The sequence below is a fragment of the Symphalangus syndactylus genome, chromosome 11 (assembly GCF_028878055.3).
Source record: "Symphalangus syndactylus isolate Jambi chromosome 11, NHGRI_mSymSyn1-v2.1_pri, whole genome shotgun sequence".
Lineage (NCBI taxonomy): Eukaryota > Metazoa > Chordata > Mammalia > Primates > Hylobatidae > Symphalangus > Symphalangus syndactylus.
Genome location: NC_072433.2, coordinates 117,163,208 through 117,180,538, shown reverse-complemented (window position 1 = coordinate 117,180,538; position 17,331 = coordinate 117,163,208). Strand labels below are relative to the sequence as shown.

General features: G+C 36.1%; 1 protein-coding gene and 1 pseudogene across 1 annotated transcript in view; both read right to left on the bottom strand.

The window, feature by feature from the left end:
* The window catches only part of CHSY3 (chondroitin sulfate synthase 3), a 276,137-nt gene that overhangs the window by 44,928 nt on the left and 213,878 nt on the right, over window positions 1-17,331 (bottom strand). The window lies entirely within an intron of this gene.
* Window positions 1,701-4,243, bottom strand: LOC129493297 (heat shock cognate 71 kDa protein-like; annotated as a pseudogene).

Here is a 17,331-nt window from a genome sequence, read left to right as displayed (position 1 = left end):
CATTGGTAAACATGGAAATACTTGTGAATTTTTTTTTGCTTGTAAAGATATATTTTTAGAAGAAACATTTCTTAAACCCTTTAAGCATAGAAATCTAAGGCCACCCACAAATCATTATAATCAATCTCTAGACACCCTAGATTGAATGACTTAATAAAAAGAAGACAGCAATGTAAAGCTGAAGTTTGCCACTCTGAAGTTTAATATTTACTTTTTCCTGAATATAAGGTAATACTTACTTTCATATGCAGTTAGTAAAATTATACAATTGATTCAACTACTTTGGAAAATAGTTTGGAAGTATCCAATATAGCTGAATATATATATATATATAAAATATATACACCCTACGGGTATGATTTCTACTCCTTGGTATGTCAAATAAATGTACATATGTTCACCAAAAGACATGTCCAACAATTTTCATAGTAGTGATAGTATGCAATAGCCCCAATAGTAGCAATAACCTGAATTAGAAATGGCCCAAATATCAACCAGTAGAATGAATATAACATGAGAATGAGCAAACCATCGCTCCATGCAACAACACAGATGACTCTGGCAAACATAATTTTGAGTGAAAGAAGCCAGATACAAAATAGCACTTACTATATATAAATTCATATATTTCAGTTCAAATAGCATAGATTAATTTGGCCTGTCTTAGAACTCCGGTGCCTTAGTGGGCTTTTAAAAATTCCTTTGTCTCATGGTCTGTTTCCTAGTAAATTCAATATTATGTCTTGTAATCACAACCTACTCTGGAGGGTTATTGCCTTTCTATTTCAAATGATGAACTAAAACTACTTCTACTAGACAAGTTGTGACAATGATTAAAGGAAAGAAATAGTCTGGAGAGATAACTAGCTAGCTCTTTATGGGTAAGGCAATTACTAGGCTTTTATCCATACACAAAAAATTGTCTGTTGTAATTAAGGATTTATTTTTTTGAATAGATACACTGAAATGCTAGCAATGCACTTTGGTGAGAAAATAGCATTAACAATAGATCAATGTGTTAAGTAAGGCCATAACATACTTCCATACTCTTATAGAAGACAGAATGAAGAATGAGTACCAGATACATTATTAATGTCTCTTTAGAAGTGGCTCCCTTTCCTGGAGCTCGCTCCTCCTTTCCACCATCTCCTGTCTTCTTATTGAGGGAAATCTTCAAGTTCACCCATATGGGATTTTGACTCTGCCCTATTTTCTGAGGCTTGGCCCTTCCAGTCCCACTGAGCACTCACTAAAGCAGCTATTAAGGTGAAGACCATGGATTCTCTGTTTTTGGAAAGTGGAAATTTGGGACTTGATCAAATAGCCTAGGAGCTCCCTACACATTTAGTAACAGAAACTGGATCATTTTTGCTTAGAAACAATTGCAAAGGAAAGGCTTTGATGATCTTGAATTTATACTCTCATTTATCTTTCGATATTACGTAATTAATTCCTACAACAATAATAAAAATGAAAACCCTTTAAAAAGAGATTGATTTTGATGCCTTACTTTAAAATAATTTCCTAAAACATAATCAAATTGGAATATTCTATTTCTTTGTTTGCTAAAAGCAACATTTCCAAAAAGTGAGGTTTCAGTTTTCCAGTTGGAAAAGAAAAATTATAAACAAAAGGTCACGACTCTCACTTTGGAGAATATTTGAGTGATTGAGAATAAACGTTCCACCAAATGAAACAGATAACAAATAGTCACAATTTATTTTAAATACATAATCACTGCATATGTACGCTTGTGAGTTTCAAAGTACTCTGTGAAGATCCCCATCTCCTCAGTAGATACTGACTGCTAGTCTGGCTATGTGAAAACCATATTATTATAGAATTTTTTGGTGCCAATTTTAAAGACAGTTTTTTAAGACATTACATTTTCCACTTACAATACAGTACTTATAAAGTGCAATGTTATGTACCTCCCCTGTGCACAGGTTCCATATTCAAGTATTGAGATTGGCCAGTAGTTAACTCAGCAGCTCAACTTTAAGATGGCCACAGAATTTGGTACAAATTTGAGTCCTTCAATGTTTTAATTGTGTGGAACAATGCTACATCTATACTTGAGCTGACTTAGTCAACCTCTTCAATGGGGGCCCTGGGGAAGCTCCAGCAGAGAGGGGGAGCTCCACCATCAGGGAATCCACCAGGCATTCCTCCTGTACTCTGGTACAGCTTGGTAATTATGTGGTTGCAGACTTTCTCCAGATTTTGATGTTGAAATTCTTCCTTCTTCTGCATCTGATTCTTATCCAGCCAGTTGATAATTTTAATACCTTTATCAAGAATCTTCTGTTTGTCCTCAATGTTAATCTTGCCTTGAAGTTTCTCATCTTCAACAGCTGCTTTCATATTGAATGCATAGCATTCAACTGAATTCTTGTATGACATCTTGTCCTTCTGCTTCTCATCTTCAGCTCTGTATTTCTCAGCTTCCTGGACCATACATTCAATGTCTTCCTTGCTCAAATGGCCCTTGTCATTAGTGATAATAACTTTGTTCTCCTTTACTTACTCTGGGCCACAAGAGAGACATTGAGGATGCCATTGTCATAAATATCAAAAGTGACTTAAATCAAAGGAACACCATGGGATGCAGGAGGAGTGACTGTGAGTTCAAACTTGCCAAGCAGGTTGTTGTCCTTGGTCATGGCACTCTCTCCTTGATAAATCTAAATAAGCACACCATGCTGGTTGTCAAAGTAGGTAATGAGGTCTATGTCTGCTTCCTAGGAATGGTGGGATTATGCTTAATGAGGACAGTCATGACTCTACCAGCAGTTTCAATACCAAGAAAAAGAGGAGGTGACATCCAAGAGCAGTAAATCTTGAACATTTTCAGATTTGCTTCCAGATAGGATGGCTGCATGGACAGTTGTACCATAAGCAACAGCCTCATCAGGCTTGATACTTATTCATCTCATTTTCATTAAAGAAGTCTTGGAGAAGCTACTAAATCTTGGAGATACAAATAGAACCATGAACCAGGACAATATCATGGATCTGTGACTTGTCTAGTTTGGCATTTCCAAGGGCTTTCTCTATGGAGTCTAGAGTGCCATGGAACAGGTAAGCATTCAATTCTTCAAATAAGACATGGAAAATGGAGGTACTGAAGTCAATTCCTGCAAAGAGAAAATAGATCTCAATACTGGCCTGGGTGCTGGAAGAGAGAGTATGCTTAGCACATTCACAAGAAGTATGGAGGCATCGGACAGTTCTATTGTTCTCACTGATGTCCTTCTTGTGCTCGTGCTTGTGCTTGTGGGTGAATTCAGTAATAAAATGGTTGACCATTCAGTTGTCAAAGGCTTCTCAACCCAAGTGGCTGGCTATGGCTGTACGCCTAATGTCAGAGATTCCATTCTAAACAATGAGGACTGACACATCAAAAGTGCCATCTCCCAGGTCAAAGATCAGCATGTTTCTTTCAGCTCCAACCTTTTTGTCTATAAGCAGTAGCAGCAGCAGTTGGCTTACTAATAATTCTAAGTACATTGAGACAAACAATTGTTCCAGCATCTTTGGTAGCCTGATGCTGAGAGTCATTAAAGTAAGCTGGCACTGTGACCACAGCATTGGTAACAGTCTTTCCAAGGTAGGTTTCTGCAATTTCCTTCAACTTTATCAGAACCATAAAAAACACTTCCTCTGGATAGAAGCTTTTTGTCTCTCCCTTGTATTCTACTTGGACCTTGGGCTCATTCACCACTATGAAGGGCTGATGCTTCATATCAGACTGGACAACAGTATCCTCAAATCTCCATCCAGTTAGATATTTGGCATCAAAAACCATGTTACTAGGGGTTCATTGCAACTTGATTCTTTGCGGCATCACTGATCAATCATTCAGTACCAGTGAAGATGACAATAGCTTGGAGTGGTTCCGCTTCCCCGATCATTGGCAATTATCTCTACTTGTTCATGCTGGAAAATACCCACACAACAGTTGGAAGTGCCAAGATTAATACCAACTGGAGGTTCTTTAGACATGTTTGCTTGCATATAGTCATGGCATGGATTGCGAAGACACAGGAATCCCAAAAGCTGTCACAATATTCCATGGGCCATTATAGGAATTTTTAAAAAAATGCTTCAAAATTCCATCAGTGCACTTGAATTGATAGCCAAATTTAGTTGTAGTAGGAAGTAGTTCTACTTTTGAGGTAAGATCTATTATTTGAGGTAAGCTATTGTTAAGAAAATAATTCACTAAAAATCTGTTTAAAAATCATACTACTAAGCAATCTAATATTGTAGAAGCCTTAAAAATATTTGCTTTTGTTTCCAATTTCTTTACAATAATCAATACCTACTATAATGGACCACTAATGATTATTATGAATATTCTTCACCAGATTTTAAAGGTAGAATATTCAGAGTGGAACTGTATGGTTTTGATTTCATGTTGTAAAATCCCAAGAGGGCAGCCGCATGTTCTCATTAGCAGCACAGAAGAAAAGAACTTTTACTTAAAATAAAGCAGCTCCTATTCTCAAAACATTGCTTTTGTTCGATATTCTAACAAGGTGTTGCTCTCCTCTTTTATGAGTGACAAAGATGTAAAGTTATCATACATACTGTAATCTGGAGCTCATATAGACTTCATATCCTGCTAAAGTGTGACAGAGCCCACACTGCTTGTCCTGAGCTTCTGAACTTCATATGATGGGAAAAATAATGACCTGCTGTAATTTCTACTTCTCTTTTCAAGGTTCATTCCAATGTATCTTGCTCAACGGACCTCCTTGGGCCAATCAATTTCTACCCTTGGCTGAATCGATGTTTTAGATGATGTTTCAGTCAATGATGGACTGCATATATGGTCAGTGGTCTGGTAAAATTATGATGGAGCTGAAACATTTTTATTGCCTACTGATATAATTGTTGTAATGTTGCAGTGCAACAAATTAACTTTTCTAGGTTTAGATACTTTCCATTTTCTTACCGTTGCCTGTAATATTCAGTACAGTAACTTGCTATATGGGTATATAGCCTTACGAGCAATAGGCTATACCATACAGCCTATGTGTGTAGTAGGTTATACCATCTATATTTGCATAAATGCACTCTATGATAACCACACAATGATGAATTCACCAAAAATGCATTTCTCAGAACATATTCTCAGAATGATGCATTCACTTAAGGGACACATGACTATATTATTTTTAATAGTCTCATCATTGCTCTACTTTAACAAAAGCGATTTGGGTCCAACCTACTGGAACAGTATGAGCTCTTCGTTAATATATCCTTATCTCATAATTTATCACCACTTTAGCAATCTTTTGCTGATTGCTAAATCAGATTAAGGGTTTATTCTCTATGTGGCCTCTATTATCTTTATATCATCCTTGCCAATTCCCAGCCTCATTTTAGCTCTTGAGCCAATACTGCTTCTGGGCATAAAGAATTAAATGTATTCTAGGCTAAAAATTCAGCAGTCTTGGCTGTCTGCCATTCTTTTAGTATCAGCTTTCTGTCTAACCTTCTTGCCTGTAGCCCACCCCCTGCCATTTAACTGGCTTCAGTTTCACATTTCCCACCTAGCTGGCTGGCCTCTGAGTTCCCTACATCTAAGCCATGCCCATCACCAGAACCATGTGGCCCTGTGGTCTTTCCAGGCTTGCTCCACCGGCATTCTGGGTAAAGCCTGCCTACCCTGTATGACCTACCTTGCTGACAGCCTATGCCTACCTCTGGTCACAGCCTGCCCTTAGACACCTGAGGAGATGTGTCCTTGGTTGGCTAGATATTGTCCTGGCTCCTAGTGCTGGCTCAGCCCTCGAATGGCCTCCTTAGCCCAGCTGTGCCTCTTTTGCTCCACACTTCTGCCTAAGGAGCGTCTATTCTTAAACAACATCTGTAGCAGGGATTGGTAAGCAAGAGTTACAAAATTGCTATGTCTGTCCTACAGAAATATATTTTTTGAAATTTTTTTTGTATTTTGTATTTGTACTTTTTGGCTAGCACAATATTAACACACAGAGTTTCTCTCTCTCTCTCTCCTCTTTTCCTTCCTTCTTTCTTTCAATTGGCTACCAAAGTTACAAATCAAAAAATTTCACGTTAAAAAACCAAAAAAAACAAAAAAAGACTTCCAGCTGTCTTGAAGGTAGAAGTTGTAACAATGTTGGGTCCACATTGCCATATGGCAACATTCTTGACTCTTAAGATGGGGTATAAACTCTCTCCAGACGTTACAGTTGCTACTGTAAACAACTGTCTTCCTTCTCACAGTGCAGCCAAATTTCCAGGATCTTGATCATCATGTTTGTCCTGTTGCCTTTTTCATAGGGAATATTTAAGAGAAAAATATTTAAATTTTATATCGAAGATTTAAGTTAATGTATCCTTTTACTGTTGACTCTAATAAAAGTAGGAAAACAAATAGTTGACCTAGAAACATGTTAATAAATAAATGAAAGTATATCTTTTAATGAAAGAGAAGACTATTTTTGATGTTTAATGTGCAACATTTCTGATATACCCTCAATTAAATTCACACATTCATATTATGCCCATTGTCATTTAAGCTTTTAACCAATATATATAATATAGTCCTTCAGGGAACAAGGATCAGGATGGCAAAATGATTTAAAACAAAGAAGATATACTGAAAATATTCAGATATTTAGTTCGAAAAGAGAAAACTTAGAAGGTCATAATAATCTTCACATACCTGATGAGCTGTCAGCAAAAAAATGAACATGTTCTGTGTGGTTCCACAGGACTGATAAAGGAAAAGAGTTGTAGGAAGATGTATTTTGGGTGTATTAAATAGCATGGAAAAAAACAGGATAGAAGATCTTCATTCCCAGAGATGTGGAAACAGAACCTACAAAATAGCTAGGAAATCTAATTTTCTTTCATCCCTAAATGTCTCATTTTTAAATAGTAGAAGACAATATATTGAGAGGAGTGATTTTTTTATTCTTAGTTCTCTCTGAAGACTAGAGATTTATATGTAAGGGAAAATACAGGAAGAACAAAGGTAGGAGACAGTTTTGAACATTTGATATTGTTTGGAGCCAGTGGAGACAAGAAACCCCTAACAATTTTGAAGGCACATGAGACCTTTTAAGTCTTATTAAGCTTTGAAAACCTGAGATTAAAATAGGGAAGAAGTAAATAGACTCACTTATTGATGATGATCTGGTTCTTGGGTTGGGTGGTGAGTTCAATAACATTTATTATATGCTTTATATTTTAAATAAATCTTTATATTTTACCCACCAGGAATACTGGTGCATAAAATAACACACACAAAAATCAAAACAATATTTAATTTCCTTCATGAGAGAATTGTCAAAAATTTTGTAGCTCAAGTGTTACAAAGAATGAGATTCTGATTCAAATCTACTGGTAATTAAAATCTCTACTTCATATGATTATCTTCTTGTTGAATGACTCAGGAGTGAATAAAGTCCTGTCTTTTTAATTTCTAGAGAAATCTTAAACTATTATTTTCTTTCCATTATTCCTGCCAGTGCTTAGGTCTGTATCTCGTCAGCTCGAGCCTGGACTATTTCAGTAGCTTTTGAAATGGGTCCACTCTCTTCTTTCTCAACTCCATCTGCCGTACAGCTGCCAGAGTTAAAATTCACTTATATCACTCCCTGCCTCAAAACTTCACTTACTCAAAGCTCCTTGGTATCAGCCTTCATGACTGTCCCTTGGGTTTCTTTGCGAGCATCCCTGCACAGTACACCCCAGTTTTACCAAACTACTTAACAGTTTCCCAAATAATTATGCTGATTTTTGCCTTGGAGTGACTTATTCCTTCTGCCTGGACCTTTTTCCACTTCTCTACCTCTGGCAACCATTCCACTCCTCTAGCTGGCTTAATATCTTCCCGTATTAAAATTAAAATCAAGCATTACCTGCTTGGTGAAGCCTTTCTCACTCTGACTCCTATTTAGCTACGGTAGATAACCTCTTCTGGATTTCCACTGTATCCAGTGTACACCTTAATTATCCAACATTTTGTCTTAAACAATTTGCTTGTTTCCTTTAACAGATTTAATGAACGCAAGGGTCTGAGACTTTTCTTAGTGAATTTTAAACACATGGCATAATGCCTAGGAAATGAAGGGCCTTCGATAAATATTTGGAAAAACAAAAGGAAAATTAACATTCTTAATATTGGTTTATTCGTTATATACAGTCTATAAACAATTATATAAGAAAAATAATAATGGATTTTACTTACTTCTTTTGAGACTGAAGATTAGTGAGGGTAGCAAAACAATCTTCTACCTCTTTTACCTTTATTAGGAAATATATAATCAAGACATGGTCCCCATTGAGACACACTGAGTTATTTCCAGAGAAATGAGTCATGAGTTCAACACGACTGGTAAAGCCTGAAAGCTTTCTCAACATTATTTCAGTGACAGTTTTCACATGCAGCGAAACCCATTCATTGTGATATGCAGAGGCAGAGAAAAATGATGGTAACAAACAACAAATGAAATTGAGTTTGAGACTGTGAGAAGTAATGAAGGAACATGACTGCTGTGGGCTTTAAAGTTAAATTAAACAAATGAAAATATAAAAGAAAGGAATTAAAATTTTATTTCCAACGGTTAAAATGCTTCCCAAGCCCGATTTTCTAAGGATAAACCTCAGTATCTTTTCAGTGATTCCACTTTGCAGTCCTTAAAATAATGAGGTAAATGAAGTAAATCTCTATTTGTTAGTGTACGGTAAGTTTAAAGAGATGTGATTGAGTGAAAGACAACTAAAGTACAGCACAGTGTGTGTATATATATATATATATATACACTTGTTAAACTTATAAATATTATATACACAGACATGCATGTTTGTGTGTGTATACATATGTGTGTATATATGTATACATATATACGTGTGTATATGTGTGTGTATATATGTGTGTGTATATACGTATACACACATATATTTAATATACTTTCATATACAGCCATAAAGAAGGGACCACACATATACAACTGTATGTATAAGTAGATATAGACACGTATATATGTGTGCGTATATTAGTATCTATACTAGTATATCTATATCTAAACTATAGGTACACAAGGTACCCATATACTTTGAATACCTTGTGTACCTATATTCAAACAATATGTCTAGAAAGATAAGATTCACAAATGGGTGACTGGGGAATGAGCTTTAAGATTCTGATATTGGAGAAAAATACACTTCTTGTTGTTGACCTTTTTGTAGCTTGTCAATTTTAGACATATGAAGCATAAAAATTGGGGGGTGGGAAGTAAAACGTGAGAATGTAAGTAAATAAAACCAGAGATGATGGTGCAATTTAACTATTAACTTTATTTTTATTTTTAAATAATTTTATTTTATTTTATGTTTTAAAATTCTATGCTTCAGTTTTCTTTGCCATCTAAACACTTTGTGCATAGAAAAATGATGCAAACACAAAACAAAACTACATTAAAAAATTGAAACCTTCAATCTCAAAATCTTAAATAATCAGTATAGCAGTAAAAATAGTAATTAGTAATTTGAAGATGATCAATGGTTTTTAGGAATAGCATATTTAAACCAAAGTCTCTCCTCTCAAGAGATAAAGTCCCGGCTCAGGAGAGTAAATGTGTTCAACATATGCATATGGAACGCTATATAAGATCATGATAAGATATTACAATTGGTGAATGTCAACAGGATTCAGAATAATGCTACATGTTTTTGATTATTACCTGCCATTGTCAAAGAAATGATCCTAAACTTTTTTTGTGTGTTACCAAAATATTTAACTTGTATAATATATTTTGATTTCTAAGGCTCCTCTTCTAAAGTTTAAAATGTGTGACCTTTCAAAGGGAAACCATAAATAGAATGAATTACATTGTTCGACCATTTGCAAAAAAATCACCACACATACCAGTGTAGTAATAACTTGAAGATTAGAAGCACGGACTGCATGCGGAATCAGACAAACCTGGGTTTAAATCCAAATCTGCCATTTACAAACTCTGTGACCCTGAGAAAGCAACATCACCTCTGCAAGCCTCATTGTCCCCTTAAATAACAAGGCAAAAATATCTCACCAGGTTGCTTAAAAAATTAGTGGAAAAAATGTAAATAATATGTTAAGTCAAGTCAAGAAAATAAATTTAATATTATAGTAACAATACTTAATAACTGTTGTTAGAATAATCTGGTATAGTTTTTATGAAATAACTGAAAATCAAAAATTAGAGTTAAGCAACATGAGGAAAGTGGGTATCATAATAAAGGGAATGTATGTTTGGGAGCAAACATAAACCAGCTTTCTTTGCTGCTCTCCCTCAGGTTGACAGCCCATTTTTTTTTTTTTTTTTTTTTTTAAAGACGGAGTCTCACACTGTCACCCAGGCTGGAGTGCAGTGGTGTGATCTCGGCTCACTGCAACCTCTGCCTCCTGGGTTCAAGCAATTCTTGCGCCTCAGCCTCCCAAGTAGCTGGGATTACAGATACATGGCACCACACTCAGCTAATTTTTGTATATTTAGTAAAGATGGGGTTTCACCATGTTGGCCAGGCTTGTCTTGAGCTCCTGATCTCAAGTGATACACCTGCCTCAGCCTCCCAAAGTGCTGAGATTACAGGTGTGAGCCACCACGCCAGGCCTTACCTTGTAAACTTATCTTGATGCTTAACCTCTTTTGAAAACCAACTTTTAGGGATATAAAAAAGATTGTAATGGTTCATTAATTTCAAGATTATGAAAGCTAAAAGTATAAATTATGCATCCCACATGGCTACCCGGTAGTCATGTGTATCTATGCACACCAAGGGGTCAATTCCAAGTCTGACTGGGAGATGAAAAAAATGCATTACAAGTAATCCACACAATTGTCTCATAGATGATTGAGAATGTAATGGAAACAATGTCATTAAAATTTTCTGCCTCTTGCCCTTCTCATGGTGCTGAGACTCTGAGTCCTTTTTATGTCTATGATGGAGAACTTTTGGTAAATTGGTAAATTAGTATACAAACTTTTACATAAACATCTCAGGACACATCTCTCCAGCATGCCCACCCATATTACACAGATTTCCAATGAGGCATGGCATTTCTTATGTTCCTATAGTAGAATAGTATAATAAATAAATACTTTCTGAATGAATTATGCCTACTGAAGAGGCTGAGAAAATATTAACTATTGCTTTTATGATGTCTTTGGTGAAACATTACAGAAGTCTAATTGTGAGGCCAGTGTTAGGGTACTTCAGGGTTTCTCAACATTTGTACTATTGACGTTTGGGGTGGAAAATTATTTGTTGTGTGTGTGTGAAGAGAAACATCCTGGTCATTGCAAGATGTTTGGCAGCATTTCTGGCTTCTACTGACTAGGTGTCCCCCAATTATGACAATAATAAATGTCTCTAGACATTGCTAAGTATCTCCTGGGTGGGAGACAAAATTGCCCTCTATTGAGAACCACTGGGCTATTTGTATCAATCAAGTCATTTTTTTTTTTTTTAGAGACGGAGTCTTGCTCTGTCGCCCAGGCTGGAGTGCAGTGGCACGATCTCGGCTCACTGCAAGCTCCACCTCCCAGGTTTGCACCATCCTCCTGCCTCAGCCTCCCTAGTAGCTGGGACTGCAGGCGCCCGCCACCACGCCCAGCTAATTTTTGTATTTTTCTTTAGTAGAGACAGGGTTTCACCACGTTAGCCAGGATGGTCTTGATCTCCTGACCTCGTGATCCACCCGCCTCAGCCTCCCAAAGTGCTGGGATTACAGGTGTGAGCCACCGCGCCCGGCTCAATCAAGTCATTCTTGCTACCCTAATCAGATCCAGTTGCTAAAACAGAGAGAGGATACTGTTGGAAGACAGAAGGTCTAACTACTTATATCAGCTCAGATTTTGTCACTGTGGCTTAAGATACCAAGAATAATGTGTGATTCTATAACAACTTAGCCCACCATATTACATTGTAATCATTTGTTGTTGTGGTTTTTGTTATACTTATTATTTCTTCTTGTTCTAGACTGTATGCTCTCTGAGGTCCAGGATCACGTTTAACTTGCTCAGTTTGGCATCTCCAGTTCCTACAGTAGTTTTAGTTTCATGATAAATCACTTAGTATTTATTGAATTTATGAATGCACCAGGAATAACGATGCTTTTTCAGACATTATCTCTGATCTTGAAGAGAGCTTAAAGTTGAAAATGGAAAGCCTATTCACTCAAGTATTTCTTAAATGCCTGCTATGAGAGACTCTGGGTTTACAAGAGTAAATATGTCTATGCCTCTATGGAGCTTACATTCTGCTGTAAGTCAAAAGGGAAAAGAGTGTATTAGTTAACAGTAAGTTCAAAACGGGCTAAATAGTATGAAGGAAATTAATTGAATAATGCTATAAGAATAGTCACATAGGGCTTGCTTTAAGTAAGGTGGCCAGTGAGGGCCTTTGGGTGGAGGGGGGCGCTGAGAGTAGGGAATCACAGTTCAGGTAAGACCTTAAAGATAAGGAGACACTCTCTATGATACAATTTAGGTGTTCTCTGGGACCAGTATGTGCAGTCCGCAAGAAGAAGAGAGTTTGCCTCTCACATACACACATTGTTCCAGGCTCTGGGGCACAGTAGTGAAACAAGTAGACAACATCCTTATTATTATGAAGCTTACATTCTAGTGGATATCATGAGGTTGAACGGGTGGGTTGGCAATGACCAACTCTACAGGGCCTTTGAACTGCAACCTGTGATAGTTTACCACACAGGCTCTGGGAGCAACTACCTGGGTTTTAATCTTGGATTCAGTAGTTATTGCCTGGATTAACTTGGACAGGTTTCCTGCGTTTTCTGTGCCTCAGTTTCCTTGCCTATTCAATGACTATATTAGTAGTATTTACCATATAGGATGGTAGGATTAAATAAATAGATATAAATATTGATTATTACCTTTGGGCTTGGTAATAATGCTAAGTTTAAGTGAAAAAGTAAGGCATTTCAAGGTTTTAAGCAGACAAGCGGTATGATCTGATTTACAATTTTAGAAGAGCTCTATTCCTTCTATATGGAAAGTTGAGTGGAAACAGCAGAGAGAGTCAGGAGGCTACTGCAGAAGGCCCAAGTAAGAGGCAACAGTGGTGTCTAGACAGAAAAGGCATTTTAGCCTTTTAGATACTTTAGGGGAAATTGAGTGTGAAAAGTGAAAGGGAAGAATCCAAGAACACACTGTAGTGTCCAACTTGACCCATTTAATGATTTCCTAAGGTGGAGAGACTCTGAAGAAACAAAATTGGGCAGATATTCTAGAATGTAACATTAACTGTTTTAGTTCAGTCCTTTCTGGGAATATGTGAGTAGATGATGAGTGAGTACTGGGCCATAGAAGTGGTGAGAGTAAATGGTATTCCTTAGGAAGATGTGTGGAGATAAAAAGGAATAGAGATGAAAAGCAAGCTCTGAGAAACACTTTTAATAATGGATCAGGGAATCCTGAGGTTATGGAGAATCACATCCAGATAGAATCATGAAAACAGAACCTGTCTGTGAGACTGACATAGGGAAAGCAGGAAACATGATACAGGGAATGTAACATTTCTTACAAACAATTTCTGCTGTAAGTGGTTCACAGAAGTACTTATTAAAAGAAGATGAACACCTCTGTGGAGGTTCGTGGACCTGAGGGAGTAAAGGAAGTGTGGAACATGAAAGGAAGGATAAAGAGAAAAGGGAACAGAATTATGATGACTGCAGAACCAGCTACAACAGCTCAGGCCATCTAGAGAAGAGACTGATGTCTATGACCAAGTGAAGTGCAAGAAGTAATGCTGACAGTGAACATCAACAGTTGGGGCATCTTCTGTAAGTCTTGGTCAAAGACTAGGACAAGTTTTAGACTCCCAAGAAGGAGATGTGCCTGGAGGAAGGGCTCCTGCAAACCTAATTCTGGCAGATGAAAAGGAATGGGTTAGTGAAGTAATAAGAACCTGAAGATAAAATGTCTGTGGCATCTCAGAGATTGTGAAAGCCAAGGAAGGAACCTGAGATCAGAATTCCAGATACACACCATAGATTTAGGTATATGGATTTCAAAATGATTACATGGCAAGAAATTCTAGGAGAGGATGGTTCAGGAGAGATGGGAAGTCAGAAATGCATAAAATATAAAAAATCTTGCCTTAATTGTGTGTACATCTGATGTCAGGGAAAGAAAATAGGAGGGAGAGAAAGAGAACATAAGGGGGGATATTTACTGACAGTAGTACCTTTAAAAATTAAATCATGCAAATTAAAAATATATATTTGGCCATTTGTGTATAAACTCTGACATCCTAATAGAATAAACAGTTTATAAAAGCTACATTAAAGATAATTACATTCATCTGTTTCTAGTTCACTATCAAATTTTCTTGGCATAAAAATTTGTGAAACTTAGTCTTTTAAAATAATTATAACAATATTTTCCTATCAAAATATATATCAAGATATAATTTTTCTCTATGAGATTTTGCTATTTTCATGACTCAGTATGTGTTCATTGTTAGAAATGAAAAGATTTTCTTGGAACAAGCACAAAACATTACTTTTGTATTAAAATATCCATAAATATAAAATTTCATTTTACTTAAGATTCAGAGGAAAAGCATGTCAAATGTTACATTTTATGAATACTAGTTTATATGTGTACAGTGCTTGATGGCTTTTAGAGGACTTTCATGTGCTTTCTTTCATTGGGTCCTTATGGTCACTCAGGCAATGTGGTTTCATCCATCTTTTACTGATAAGGAGAATGAGGCTTCGAGTCTGCAGTTTCCTACAAGAACACACAACTAGTAAGGGGCAGTGCGAGCTCCAGAATTAGAGCTTCTGACAGATGGTCCATTGTTCTTTCCATTACAACGTTTTTATGACAAAATTTAAAATTATTTAATATTCATTTTCTAAATTGCTATGTATATTCATATTATTGTGTCTCTAAAGTAGGATAAAGGCCTAAAATTTTTATTAGTTTTATAAATAGCACATGTATAATCACATAAGGGAAAATTACCTGTCTTGCTACTTAGAAAGCTAAACAGGACAATAAAGGTCTTGTGTGTTATAAATTAACTTGTGCCATATAAAGAGGAAGTATTTCCAACAAAGCCAAGTGATCCAGTTGCTCACCTAAAAGTTTGCACCTTACATATGTGCAACTAGTGGCATATCATGAGTAGAGATTCTGGCACACCATGAGTAGAGATCTTTGTGAAACCAAACCTTTTAGAGGAATTCCATGTTTTGGGTTGGCCAAATATTGCTCATTAGATGGAAATGAGACCTTCCATCTAGCTAGATTGATTATGCTATCTTGTATTAATGTTATATTTTGGGCATACTAAGTAATGGAGAACAATACAACAAAGACTTGTACACCATCCACAAAATTGGTGCTGATTATCTTGAGGAAACTTGGCACACAGGGCTTTCTGTGTCCACCCTAGTTTCTATGTGCATCACTAGAACTGAGTAGATAAATGCTTGCCTGAGCACATTTCCTACCGTATTGGCTAACTACAATAGCCATAACATTGAGCATTCTCTACGCAGACCTGTTGAAAACAAGGAAAAAAAAAAACACCTCACATTTTTGTCAACATACACATGCCCATGATCTTACTTTGACGAGAAATAAAGTTCATTACAGAAACATTTTAACCACTTTATAAAGGTATTATTGACATGTAAATAGCTGTCCATATTTAATGTATACAATTCCATGAGTTTGGGAATAAGTATACACCTGTTAAACCATCCCCACCATCACAGACTTATACAAGGCCACAGACATATGTATGACCTTCCCAAATTTCCTACCATTTCTTTTAATATTTTCTTTGTATTAAGAACACTTAATATAAGATCTACTCTTAGCAATTTTAGGTATGCAACACAGTATTATTAGCTATAGGCACTATGCTGCATAAAGGATCTCCACTTATCTTGCATAATAAAGTTTATGTTGTTTGACCAGCATCTCCCCATTTTCCTCTTCCCTTAGCCTCTGGTAATTACCATTCTACTTGCTCCTATATGATTTAACTTAGATTCAACATGTAAGTGGGATCACTAGGTATTTGTTTTTTGTGTCTGGCTTATTTCACTTAGCATAATGTCCTCCAAGTCCATCCATGTTAGCACAAATGGCAGGACTTCCTTATTTTTTAAGGCTGTATAGTGTTCATTATTTACACATACACACACACATCATAACATGTATATATGCGTAAATGTGCATGCCTGAGCATATGCACGTGCACACACATACACACACATGCATACAGAGACACATAAACATTTTCTTTCTCCACATCTTGGCTACTAAAAATATTTTTTAATCTTGTTCATCTCTTGAGAGAATTTTTGAAGGAGATATAATTTGTTTTTCTCTATGAGATTTTGCTATTTTCATTACTCAGTATGTGTTCATTGTTAGAAATGAAAAGATTTTCTTGGAACAAGCACAAAACATTAATTTTGTATTAAAATATCCATAAATATAAAGTTGGGATATGTTTCCTTCAAACTTTGTGAATAAATTAAAGTTGCAAATTGTCAGTGAAGCAGTAATAATTTAGGTACTTACTTCCTTACTTGGTTGATAAGGTGCTGAAATTGTACCTTTCTGCTATATTTTAAAGCACATATTTATAGAATTGAGAACTCTAATAGTGCATAATCATAATAAAGTATCCCACGCTTTAAAATAATATTCTTTAGAATAGAACAAAATCTTGTTAATTCATCTTCATGGAGAAAAAGCATCAGAAACAGGTGTTAATCCTTAAGAAGCTGATGGTATGATAGCAGTTTCAACATCAGGAATTTCTCATTGACCTAAGTTTGAGTTCTTATTACTTTTGTGACTGTTCAGTTTTCCTAATTTATGACTTAACAATGGTCTAAGTGACATGAAAATAGAATAAAACAAAGTGCCTTTATCCATATATTTACAGCAAATGACTGCTATCAGATCATAACTGAGAGCAAGATATGTTCTAGAATGTTTATGGTATTATTAAAGAGAAATTAGGGTTTAGCAGAAATAACATGGGCTTAGAGTCAGACAGACCCAGGATGCAACCCAGAATCTACATTTACTAACTAGACCAGTGTCTTAGCCTCTCTCCTCTCTTTTTTCTTCTGATTTTACCTGAGGATATGCTTCTTCACTTGCAGGTTGTTTTAGTGATTAGAAATAATGTGGGGAAGTGTCTGGCACAGAGCATGGCATGAAATAGGGGCATAATTTGGAAATATTATTGGTATAATTACTCACAGACTGAGATGGAGAAAGAAAGGCTAAGTCTATGATGATTGGCTCA